Below are 13,783 nucleotides of genomic sequence, written 5' to 3'. Positions count from 1 at the left end.
TTCAACTTTTCGAGAGCGGGATGTCTGGTCCCATCACTCCGGTCCCGCTTATATACGCTAACTCTCCGGGGCACCAGCGCTTGAAGTTCGATGGAGTCACGTAGTAGGTGGCGATATCGCATGCACTCTGCACACAGTGGCGAAAAGAAACGCTTGAATATGGGTCTCGTGGTTACTTCCGTGATCCAAAACTAATCTGCATGCGAAGAAAGCGGAAACAAAAAAAAATCGACGGAAGTTCGCAATGCGTACTCTATTAAGGCGCCCATCGTCCGCATCTCTTGTCTCCCTAGCCCGGGGCACTCTTTTCCGCGAAGCACTAGTGAGAAACGCGCGGGATATTAAGCGTGCGGTATCGCGCTCTTCGTATCGCCACTTCTCTTGCAGCAGAGCTGGTGTGCCCAAGGCGCAGGCCACTTGCACTCCAATAGAAAATAAAAAAGATTGAAACCCATGGGGTGACATCATTCGTCAAACGCTCACTCTTGCGATTTAGTGCAGTTCATTCCAGGCAAACTTTCGTCAGCTCCAGACGCCGCCTTCTTCTACAAGGTCTGTTTCAATGGTGACCTGAAATGTTGCCTTGATATGCATTCACATTGCTCTATTTGCATCTACTGAAATGTACTTCCGCGTTTAAATAATGACACGAACTACAACAAAAACCACGTAGTGCAAAAAGATCCCAGAGGCTTTCCCATTGAAAACATGTTATCCTTAAAGGCGTAAAAATTTTCTCGCCTGATGAGCAAGTATTACAGTTTCTGACTCTACAATATTGATGTGTTGGTCCACAGAAAAAGGGCCGTTTATTTCTGGATGCCATCAAATCCAGGCAACCTCATAATGAAAGTGCAAGCTCCCAAGCACTTCGCATTGGCAGCAGCAGAAGCACCACAGTAATTTTTCAAATATAGTAACTTCAAAAGGCAACCAGGAGACACATGTAAATGCCGCTAACGATGTGATGTCCGGGGGCCCACTAGGTTACAGTATGAAGAAAGACCTTTGAGTGGAAAAGCCTTGTCTCATGATGCTTTTTTCTGCGAAATGGTGCCGGCGTAATTACGCAATGCGCTAAATCATTGGGAAACTTTTCTGACCAAGCAATATATCTTATTTTGCGCATTCCTTGCGTTCAATATTTTTTACAAATAGAGGCATGCAAAGCTTGAAAAATCTAGTTAAAGTGCATTACCGCAATTCTTGGCATTGTTAGGCGGGAAGCTGGTCAATTTAATGCAGGGGCAATGGTGAGCTCATACTGCGTTGATAAGCTCACTGACGCACCCAGCTGATTCAAGAGCTATTTTCTGCGCTGATAGCCTGCTCCGAAAGAATAGGGAAGGATACCGTGTTCTTACAGCGTCTATACCTTCCGCTCACCTGTCATGCGTTCTGTCGTCTCTGCTGCCGGGGAAAATGAATTTATCAGGAAGTTTTATATATATATTGCCACCACACACGTGACGCCACACAGTTGGCGAGCATCGTATTAAATTCGATAGGGGAAAAGAGCCCGACAATTCCATGGTTCTTGCCACCTAACGTTAACATGTGCTGTGAAATTAATGGAAGCTTCCTGCCGCCTGTTACCTACAGCACAACCTAAGTCTGATGAAATTGCTCTTAGTCAAGCAGGTGAATAAGTTCCGAAGACATCCTTGGTTAACAGGAAAGCAGTGAAGAGAGAGTTTCTGTGGGCAGGTTTTTCGGTTTATAGCAATAGAATCCTGAGTGAGCTTAGCAATTTATTTATTACAATCTGTAATTCATGTTACAACTTATTAAAACATCTGAGAGGGTTTCCTCCTCGTTCTCTTTGCGAAGTTATTCACAAAAAAAGGCTTCATGCGAGGCAAAACGCGTCATGGTAGGCGTTTTCCACAAAAATGGCCTAATTAATTTGAACGCAATAATGTTATTAAGATAATGACATTATTTCTTTCCACAAAACTCCAATTTCCTTTTCGCACTCTCTAGAAAAATCTGAACATTATGGATTAAAACACCGAGACTAGAGGCGACCAATACATTGAAAAAGCTCTGGATAACTCAAGTACCATAGGTGCCGCCAAGAGTGTGGGTGGCCCTGTAAACGGAAAATGAAAGAATACGAATGGCTAGGAGTACACGAATTCCGGGTGAAATCAAAGTGGCGCACTCTTTCCGACAAGCGAGAACGGCTACTTCTATAACACTCTGACAATGAACAAAACTCTGTGCGATTAGACCTTGAAACACGTTCAGCATCTCGTATTCACGTTCAGCAAATATTTATTTATTTATTGCAATACCCTCAGGGGTAGCAATAACATATACATTTTAGAGATATATTCAGCAGGAGAGCAACAGCTGTGACACAAAAACAGAAAAAGTTCCAAAAAAACAGTAGAAAGGAAAAAAAAGGCAAAGCTAGGCTACACGAATTCCTCGCTTCAACAACCAGCAAGTTTGAAACAGGGCATTGAAAAAAAGAGCGCGGCGTTTACTTTGGATACAGTATTTGTCTCGTGAATCGGCTCCCAAAGCAAGTATTTTTGTCCACAGAATCAAATTCGAGCGTACTGACTGCAAAATTCAATAGCGAGTGTATTTTCAAGGAGCTTCTCATTTTGCCTCGTACACACTAACATTTTCAGCACATTTTGAAATTCGGCATTTCGAAATTTTAAATCCCAGAAAATTATTCTGCGTTCCCCTTCAGCTCGCCTTTCACATTCTCAGAACGCTATATCAGGAAGATATGCGCTGGTCCTGCATTAAATGCTTCGGAACATTTGAGAAAACTTAACAAACAAACGCGATGCTTCGCAAATTGGCGTAGAGTTTGCCCCACTCACCCCTAAGATTACTGCTTGAAAAGTCTAGCTTATACTAAGGTAAGAATCACAGAGCGCGATAGACAACGAATTCTATCTGCGTCGATAGCCTAATATAAGCTATTTATTATTAAACTGCTAGTTCCGAAAAAATGCATCGTCGTTCAAGCTCTTCGAAGCAAACGTGTACAGAGAACATTGCCTTAGTTTAGCACACGTAAGTACATGCACGCTTATGCAAAAGCGGTCGTCAACCTTTAGCAGCAGTAAGCTCAGATTCTTGGCGGGATTTGACCTCGGAGAAATGTGCCAGTCGCAATCTCCGTGCTAGATGAGATGAGCAGGAGAGGTATCGGCAGGCCATTCGATTCCCAATGAGTTTTAACGCGAGAGTTGAGTAGTTCCATGTCGGAAAAAATAGTACGGCATCGGCATTGGAGACCATTTGAAGCCTCGGAGCTGGAGCGCTCGGAGCACACAGATAGAATGTGGCGCCTGTTAACTAGGTAACATGAACCTGTGACGTCATCAAAACCAGCCCCCCGTGGCAGGCAGCGACCTGCCCACCGGATTGTGAGCAAACCGCCCACAGTGGCATGCGGCAATTTAATGATTGGCCGCTAGAGATTGCTCGACAAGATAAACCTGTCTCACAAGCTCCACCGGTGGCTGTGTTTGAAACAGCAAACTGCCTGGGCAGTGGTGCATAAGCTTAACCGCTGCGCCAGGAGTGGTATGAGGGCTCCCAGTGATTTATGAATGTCATTCAGGCAATGATCAATTCCGCATATATGCGCATCAACTCACTAACGCTATCTCCTCATACCCTTAAAGCGGAGCTTAAGTCCCTCCTCCAGTTTTTTTTTTTTTGTAAACAATCTTCTTACGTTAGGCCCGTTTTACTAGAAGGATGTGTCTGCGGCAGTGGGTGAGTTCTATGTCGGCGTGTGCGGTTATGATAATCTCAGCTGATCTTAATTCTGTTTGCCGAATGCAAAAAAAATCAGATATTTTCTTTCATATCCGATTAGATTAGGCATTCAGCGCCATGGTTTTGGGATCTTACACTTTTTGGAAAATGCGCTATTCGGAAAGCTTGCAATTTCTTTGCCGTGTTCAGCCGACTCCAAAAGCGTAGCCGGAAGTGCGCTCTAGTGATTTGGCAATAAGCCATTTATTGTTCCTCTTCCTTCATACGCTTTAATTCTCAGAGGTGCAGCAATCCTATGTTTGCAGCCTAGCTATCGTATAAGGCCGCACTCTTTGATTCTGCTCATATACAGGTTGCCGGTGATTCAACAGAATAACGAAGAAAGACGTCCACCCCTTACACTGAACTGGCGATATGCTACCACTGACTTCCATTTTGTGTTAAATACCTCGGTGAAAGGGCTCAGAAACATGTCGACCCACATTTATTAAAAGCACTAACTTACCCCTATGGCAATACCAGTAGGCTATATGAGATCTTGTTAGGCATCCTAGGTGAAGAATGGTCAGAATACCACAACTCTCGCACATTGAAACTCGTTAAATTAAGAAATAAACGGAGAGGCGTCTAACGCACAGCGACGTTCTGCTGGCCGGGCCAAGGAAAATGAATGTGGATTTCGTCGTTATGTCACGTGTCGCTGCCTGCCGCTCCTGCCCATTCCAAGGGATCACATGTTTTATATTTTCCAGATCATGTTTTCATGAAAGCAATCAGAGCGCAGCGCAGAATAAAAGCTGATTATTATTGCGCCTACGCTACGTCATCGAGAATTGATTGCTGCGCTGGGCAATGTGAACAAGGAAGCGTGCATCCAAAAAAACAAGTTTAGGCGCGATGAATTGAATTGGTGTGGATGAAATGCGACACCTTTCTTCTTCCGCTCACCAGCCTATTCTAGTTCTGATTCTATTCCGATATCGTGTTCTTGTTCTTTCTCTCCCCAGGTTCTGTGCAATTCTGATCTAATTCCTATTCTGATTACACGACTACGCATATATCGCGCCGAATGTTTATACCACTACCGTCGCAGTGGCGCAGCAGTTATGCAATACGCCACTGCACTGGAACGTGGCTGTTGCTTCACAGCCACCTGTGGAGCTTTTGAGACCCAGGTTGCTCTTCTCGATCATTGTACGAAAGAATACCGGCCGCAAGCCTCATTTTTGCGCAGATAATTAGCTCTTCGGGAGGCCTCATTTTTTACACGCATGCCTGCTCTTGTCTGATTCATTTTGTTAGTAATTTTCCTTTTTCTTGATTTGTTATTTGTCCGGCATCTCCCCTTTCTCTTATATTTTTTCTCTCTTTCTTTTCTTTCTTTATCTTTTTCTTAGACATTTGTCTAAGAGAGGGCTGAGACTAAAGGCTTGGTATCACCTGACGAGGCCTCAGCCCCCTGTGCATGACAAAGAGGCAAAAAATTTATATATATATATATACATACATATACCAGTGCGGCTGGGCGGCACACAAACAATATCATTGGTAAAAACACAAACGCATACAGTACATACAAGAAACACAAATATACATCTGTAAAAGGAAAGGGCACTCAACGAGAAAATTGCACTATAAATGTATAATGGGTACAACATAAAAATGATCAGGATCATGATACATATGCAACATAATACACTAAATCAGAGATTTTTCCTCATTTTTCCCCTTTCCTCTTCTCCTTCAAGCACAGAAAGAAAATATGTCCATGAACAAATATCCGCACATATACGAACAGCACAGGCATCGCAAGTAAGGAAATGGGAGATGGCAAAGGGAACATGATTAATTGCAAAAGAGACAAAACATCTATACGCTGAACTTCCACTGAAAAGATATTAGTGGAGGGGGGAATGATGAGAGGGCTCAGTTGACAGGTGGCAGGTGAAGAGAGGCAAATCCTCTTAAGCACCACGTTGCTGCCGGAGGCTTCGTACAAGAACCGCCGCCTATGCCGACGTCGGCGCTCACGCCGCCGAACAATTTGCGCCTTCATGACCCTCCCAATGCTATTGGCTAAAACTATATGTTTTTCTTTACAAAATATAAGCCTTGCATTGCCAATGAGTACATTAATTTGATTTTATTACTTGCATTCCATAACCATTTTTATATATTCTGCTCCACTCTAGCACCGTTGCGTTTGCATATAGCGCGTTTAGGCATGGCGCGAAATGGTCATAGCGTGAGGAATATCGTGTGCATGTGCATTTACAGCCTCCTACAAGCGACAACAAATCTTTATGCATGCAGCGGAAACAATATAATTTGCATAAAGCAAATGAATATACGCGAGTAATTCTTTAGGCAGAACTGTGATGCAACACTGGAATTCCGCTGAGAAACATGAGGCAACCAGTGTCATAACCTTGTTTATGAAATGATCAGAGCAACTGAAACAGCCATTACTATCACCAGTCCAGTGCAAAACAAAATAAAACATACCACCATTCGCAAATAAGCTCACCATCAGAATTTCTGCCCTTCCAGAGGCTTTGACGATAAAATATCACTGTGATGTTCGCATTGGCTGGAGCGATGTGACACCATCAGGCCGGAAGTAGTGTCACTTCTGGTAAAGGCATCAAAGCTCCTAACGCTATCGGAATGGCCCCGGATAAGTTGATTAGGTGTCCCTGCGCTTTTCTTATTACTGTTTAGAAATTTAATTTAACTTCTTTTTTTGGGTCCTTATGGTCGCAAGGGCATTGCTTAAGGAGCAGGACGTATCGGTTTGCATACAGCTAACGGTGGCGAGAGAATGCATCACAACAAAAAGGTCACACGAATCGGAAATGAACTGATGACGATAAAGGTTACACATAGTTCAAGATAATATTTTTCAACCTTTCCGTCAACTATTTGAGTGAATCCAAGCAAATGTATTCCTCCGAAAGCTCCTTAAACATACTTGATTGAAAACCTGTTCGCTTTATTGTGCGTTGGTGTTTATTATTGGTATTCGGGACAACGATGACTCAAAGAACTTTGCTCAGCATTGACGCGTCACATTTTCGTTTGCTCATTTGTCAATTAAGTGCTTAACATGAATAGTTCTGTATAATTTACACGTGCCTAGTATGTCAGCCCCCCAAAAAAGCCAAAAAAGTGCGCCTGTGGCAGAGGTTATTTGAATTTAAAAAGGAACTCCGTCGAACCTCGCAAGGTTGTAATAAAATGGAAGTTATTCCTCACGCGTTATTCTTTGCAATTTACTGTTCCTATTGCGCATAACTTGTGAAATAACGAGATTGTGGGAATTTCTAAAAATACTGCCCTCTTTCCCATCATCTATATTGCATTAACACCTCGTTTTGAGCTAGTTTGCACATACTTGAATTGGTGATAAAGTAGCGCCAAGCCATGCAAACCACAAGACAGAACGAAGACAAGATACAAGCTCCTGTGCCTCGCCTTCGTTCTATCTTGTGGTTAGCATGGCTTGGCGCTACTTTTTCACCAATTCATGCATGCACAAACTAGGTGTTAATGCAGCATCTTTCTTATACAGTGTGCCCTTTTTATGTGTTTCTCCGCCTTCTCGCCTAACCAAGCTTTTATTGATGAAAAAAATAGAGCCTGTGTCTCGTCTTCATTCTTTCTTGTGGTTTGCAGGGTTTGGCGCTATTTTTTGATCAGTCCTGTTCTACTGTATAAGTCCAGCTCTTGGTGCTGCAATGCTATCAATGTGCCTGAATACTACCCTATACTCTCTCCCGTATTATAGTTACATACTTGAATCACATTCATTCTAGCAAATTCAACAGTCTTGCTCCTCAACCTTTGTGCTCAGGGCTCGCGACCTTCAAGTTGTAGCGTAATTTATAATGCAAAGCTTCAAATCATACGGCCGTTTTCCGATTTCCTCTCCCACTCGTAATCTTCCAGCCAACCTGCATATTGTAAATCTAATGGTCAATTTAGCACTCATGCTGCGACTCGCTAGAGTTAAATATCGATTACTGAGCGCAGTTTGCACTGGTGTTAACTTCCTCTTTCTGTCTGATCAATATTTTCCCGAGAATTTTCCCCAATGCTGGTTTGGATTTTCGCCGAATACATAATTCTCAGTTCTGGTATGATTAAGCTACACAATTCTGAACGTCGTTATATCTTTTGCGATGCTACTGTTAAAGAGCAGTATAAATTTTATATCACTTTAAGCCTCACCATCATGGCTTATGAATGTGCACTTTACGTTTATGCGTTTACTAACTTATTTTCATTACTCTTGGACAATTTCTTTCCGCCTATTCTAATAACAGTTCTCAAGCATCCCAGGAAATGGAAAGCGTACTTTTCAACTCCCCTTAAGCCTTTCAATTCAATTCATACCGTGCTATTACAATCATCGATCAGAAACGTACTTACATGGCTATGCTAAGTTCTTATTGTCTTCTCGCGCTGTTCATGGAAGCCTCTAATCTTTTCATCTTCACGACCTGCTGCTGCTGAAACTGATCGTCTACCTTGAACATAGCTCTTATATTACGACTTGTGATCATCAAAGGAATTCAATTCTTCAAGCTTAAAACCAAAGTTCATAGATATACTTCAGTTTCGAAACTTCTCGGCCCGCTAATGGGAAGGAGCCGGCCCGCCGCGGTTCCTGCCACCGAGGCGATATGGTCGACGGTTGCGCTATCGGAGCAAGCAATGTCTGCTAGCACTAAACGTTGCTCTTGCGCCGGGGTTTCCGAGTTCGCTGGTAGAATGTTTGTTAATTCAGCGACCCTTTTCGAACTATAGGTGTGTTTTCAATAAGGAACACTTGTTTTGTCACATAGATATAACTTTGAGCCGGGTTGGCTTGTTTCTTTTTTTTTCCTAGCACTACATACGTTGCGCACCCGCTCCTGCTACCACACAGCAAAAAGATGCGTCTGCATGCGGTATTCACCGTGCTGACATCTGCGATAAGAGTGCCCACAAACTAGTATGCATATGGCGGTAATTTAAGTGTGTTGCGGCATAATCTGAAAGGCACTTGCTCGTGTCCCGGCGACGTCCAATAATTTTAAATGCGCTCAGCGCCCGGTTCTTCTGGTTTACGTTGCTGCTCATGATGCAACATTCTTCAATGTACTGATTCATGATATACTCATAGCTGCAGCACTGGGCAACGTACCGTCGTTTTAATGCGAACATTTGTAATGAAGGATCGCATCCCGTATGAGGGAAAGCAATCACCAAAAATAAGTGACATCAAAAAAACTATTGAGAATATAAAAGTACGATATTAAGGCTTCTAAAAATGAAAGGACGTACATGAACTTATTGCCAATTGATACTGTGGACGTATTCAGATGTAAACTCCTACGAGCGCCCTTTTTATTCTCCAGGCGGTGTCAGGCTCTTCCAGCCTCACTCTGGGCCCGGGCGACCTAACACCCTTATAGACGCTCTCTTTTCACGGATTTTTTTTTTCCTCTTACTTTAGCAAAAAAAAATGCATGTGTGCTACCTAATAAGTATGTCCCAATTGGGCACATTTAACGTTCCAGGAAGCTTATCGGAAACTGATGCTCCATTCTCTTGAAGATAAACAAACCTCTTCTTTAAGTTTCATAGGCAAATGCCTTTCCAGAAGATCAGGCTCCGGTTCTAAAAGCGGCATTAAAGTAATTTGACCTTGCGAGATCTTCCAATTCTGAGGAAGTCGCAGGGTGGGAAGCATAATTTTCGCTATTAGCTGCGAGATAAGTGTTCTCCAAATAATTTTGTGACTCACCTCTCTTAACCTGACTTAAAAGATACTGGCTACGTGCTGCTATGAACTCCGCCCATCCTCTTTGGCGATCGCTGCTTTTTAAAGGCAAACGACCGGTGTATAAGCAGGAGTGATCGGAAATCGCGTAAGATTGGTTTTTTCTTCAGTGCGCCTTGTGTATCTCCACGACGTCACGTCTACGCTTTTACGCTAAGTGATTGTTTGAAACTTAATCACATGTATTGTGTCTTTTCTCGAGCAGCCTGACAGCGCAGGGATTGTCCTGTTTTTCACTTTTCGAGGAACAGGGGGTCACATAGTGAGCAAATCGCGGCTATTCTTACATATCCTCAGCCCCTAGTGCAACCGCGTATGAAGCAGGCAGTCATATTTGTTTAATATCAAATATTCGGACAGGATAAAGCAGTGTCGCACCATTTAAACGCACGGATGTTCAATAAGAACAACACTTCCTGATCAAAGGAAGCGGCTGCGTATGCATGAGCGGTAGTGTCGTTCATGACAGCTTTCAAACTTCTCCTTGATAGATATTAAACTGCGCAGGAGGACGGCTAGCCGTTACTGAAAGCCATGAATGGAATCACATCTAGAGAAAAAAAAACTGCTCGTAGAGTACACAACCTACCACCATATCCAACAAGATGAGCACTGTTGCCCGCACCGCGCTACGCCCACGACAGCCCAAGCGTCGACTGCAGTGTCCTCACACTCCCTAGGAGCAAGTCGCGCCCGCCTCCGGCGAAAGAGTTTCGAAACTCAAGTATATTTATAAACGTTGCTTAAAAGTTCATGTTACCATTATTCAAAATACCGCTTTGTGTTTTGTATCGTCGGTTCAGTCCGTGCCAGCGTGGGTTTCTATCCCAGCGCATTTTCTATCCCTCATCCATTCTCTTAGCTTCGGCAAGCCCTGTGTACATCATTTATTGCCCATACTTCTTTAAGGAATATAACCAGACACGCTTCGCTCTTGAAAGCTCTAGCCTTCCGCGTTCAGAGCTTCATTTTGGAACGGTGCGCTCGCCGTCGTTCTCGCCATGTAGCATTAGAGAGTGCATATATTTTTGTAAGCTATAGAGGAATTCTTTCACGACGGTTTATGACCGGCTACTTGTACTTGTTAAGAAAAATTAGTGCAGCGCAAAAAACTGGGAAAGAAGAGGAAGACACGAACAACAGTAATGGCGCAGACCCATTCGTGTTGTATGTGTCTTCCTTTTCTCTCCCTGTTTCTTGCGCTGCACTAATTTTCCTTAAGATGAACCACCGACTAGCCCACACCAAGATTTTGATAGCTTGTACTTCATACAGCGTCATGGGCATTTCTTACGGGTATCTTTAAATCTCGCCCACAACATGTTTTTTTTTCTTTTACTTCGAATTACTTGCTGAGTTTAACCTTCCAGCGCTTGACTTGCAACACTAAATTGGCGCTCCGGTCACTCGGCGTGCTATAGTTGCATGTCAAGATATTTCGGCAGTGTGCTTGGCGGCGAGGATGCATGCATCCCTCTTCGATGCTAAAACTGTCGAAGGCTCAATATTTTCAAAAAAACAGTACGACTCTTTTTCTACTGCTGCAGAAGCTCGTCCATGTGCTTCTAGTTGCATACAGGGTGCCCGTGACACCATAGAACGCTTCATTATATTAGTAATGACTCGCAACTGTGAGGTGTAATTTTTTTTTATTTTGGCAGAGATGAAAAAGAGGAACCAGGATGCGCCGAGCTCGGTGAAATGTTCGTTTGATGCACTTTTCTGGCCGCTTGCAGTACGGAAACACAAGGAAGGCACAAGGCGCTTCGAGAATTTTTCGTGCGGCCAACAAAAACAACGGCAGCTGAATTCAAAGCCATTGCAGCTATTGGAGCCAGTCCATTGTTTTGCTTCACTGTATAGGGAGACACACATAATCAAATAAAAGATCAGCCCTTGTAGCCATAGCCACCGTAGCCACCGTAGCCTCCGCCATAGCCTCCGCCGTAGCCTCCGCCGTAGCCTCCGCCGTAGCCTACGCCGTAGCCGAAACCACCTCCGTAGCCGAAGCCATATCCTCCGCCGTAACCAAGACCACCTCCGTAGCCGAGGCCGTAGCCTCCGCCGAGGCCGGAGTGGGCAAGGAGGGCTCCTCCAGGGCTGACCTTGTTCACATGGTGCACTGTCTTCACCAGGAAGGCAGGCCCAGCCACAGCCTTCGCAAATCCAGGCCCGCCTGAGAGAAGAGCCACACTGCTGCCGATGCCCACGCCGCCGAGGCCCACGCCGCCGCCGTATCCATAGCCACCGCCGTAGCCATAGCCTCCACCATAGCCAAGGCCATATCCTCCTCCGTATCCAAGACCATAGCCGCCACCAAGTCCACCGGCAAGGGCGGTGGCCAGAACGGCGCAGAGGACAATGGCGGTGTTCTAGAGAAGTGAAAATTCGTCGCTCATTTACACAACACTTCCACATTGAGAGATTTCTAGATATGAAAACATTTATACGCTTTGCTTTCTTTTTGTTAATAAGGTCGAGACTTAATATCCGGGAAGAATAAACTGTAAGGTTAGAAAAATAACGCCACACAACGCTATTTCACTGTGGACCTTGGTGGACCATGATTGAAAATGGGCATTTTGCGCAAAACTAATAGAGCGACAGATGAGGGGTGCAGCAAATCAGAGGAGCATTCTTAATGCTTTACACGTCAACGGAGAATTCGGGAGAGACCAGCCCATCTCCTGTGCAATCTTTGTTATTGGGGAGAGCAGTCTGTTTCACACTTTCTTAGTACGAAAATGGAAACGAAGATCAGGGGCACATTTCTCCAAACGGGTCGTGCGTTAGAACATTATACCTTTGGTTGGCTTCTTGGCTGCTGCGTGCAGAGAGGTCGCCACTATGTGTGACGAGCTCAAAATGCTGCCAAAAGCAGGTCATGAGAACCAAGAGCCAGGAGTATTCGGTCCCTTGCTTTGTTGCATCCGCAACAGTTACCATTTCTATACTACTCAGGTGACTTCGTCCGAAGGTAGTGTTGATGATCGCCAATAAATAACTCACTCATCAGATGGCGACCATTTCAGCTGTCGCAAAAAAAAAAATGCGTACTCATTACATAGAACATCCTTTTTAGTTTACTAGTCAATGTGGCCTCGTCAATGCCTCTAATCAAAGGGGGTGTGATTAGGACCTATGTTTCTGTATTGGAATAAACCAGCATTTATTGAGATGAATACATTTTCTAATATGTAAGCTAGTATACTCTGGCTAACAAAACTGTACAGAGTTCTGGAGGCTACAGCTGACGACAATGAATTTGGGAACGACATTTCGAATAAAGCTTGCTCGAAGAACAGCTCTTTATTAACAGGCATTTTCTTTACTGCACACTGCGATAACCTGATGAGTGATCTAAGACAAGCAGCTAAACCCAACATGAGCTATTTTACTTGCGAAGTGTTGTTTGACGGCCAATTTTTCTAATCCATTCCCTACTATCAACAGAGCTCCCACATTCCTTGAGACAAGGTACACAACACAGCGGCAATCTAGCTCTGCTATATGCCAGCACTAGCATCGGCTTCCCGTTGTAATCTTTTAAATAACTTCAACAATGAAGACCAATTTAGGCCGATGGCCCTCGCTGTCGTTAGCTGCTTAACCTTTCTTTGTTGATGCAACGGCTTAACATATGCTGGCTGGCATTGCTGCGTTTTTAAAGCGCAACTCTCAGCAGGCTACTCTATAGTGATGTATGCCGGCTTTAATGTAAACTGCGAAATTTTACATTGAAGCAACGCGATCCAATTTCAAGAAATCAAGAAATATACCTACGCTTAATGTTTCTTCATACACTAAGCGCGATTTTTAGGTTGTAAGCGGGAAGCGCCTTTAGTGCGGGAAATGCGAAATTTTTCAGCTGCTTTCAATTTTTCGAAAATTGGGAGCAAACAAAGCTAGTAGGGCACTCTGAGAAATTACTATCGTAGGTTTTCACCAAAAGATTTCTTTCTTCCGAAAATAAGCCGCAGACAATCGCCGAATGCATGCGCCAACTCTTCTAGTCTTCTATTTCTACAAGCAGGGAAGCTATAGCTCTCTCTTGAAAGACGGGAATATTAACATAAATGCATTGCTCTTGCACCCTTAATTTCTGGGTGACGCGTCGGCTCGTATAAAATGTCTTTGATATTTTTCTCGGGGGTCTTGATTAAACATCCGGGTTTTTCTGCAGATACTGAAGTCTCGTCACCC

At 43.9% G+C, this 13,783-nt stretch overlaps 1 pseudogene; it reads right to left on the bottom strand.

Moving 5' to 3' along the window:
- Positions 1-11,212: 11,212 nt before the first annotated feature.
- On the bottom strand, positions 11,213-11,979 carry LOC144119294 (uncharacterized; annotated as a pseudogene).
- Positions 11,980-13,783: the final 1,804 nt, after the last annotated feature.

Source organism: Amblyomma americanum, chromosome 2 (genome assembly GCF_052857255.1).
Source record: "Amblyomma americanum isolate KBUSLIRL-KWMA chromosome 2, ASM5285725v1, whole genome shotgun sequence".
In the NCBI taxonomy this organism is placed as follows: Eukaryota; Metazoa; Arthropoda; class Arachnida; order Ixodida; family Ixodidae; genus Amblyomma; species Amblyomma americanum.
The sequence above is the reverse complement of the archived record's forward strand: the minus strand, read 5'-3'. Positions and strand labels throughout refer to the sequence as shown.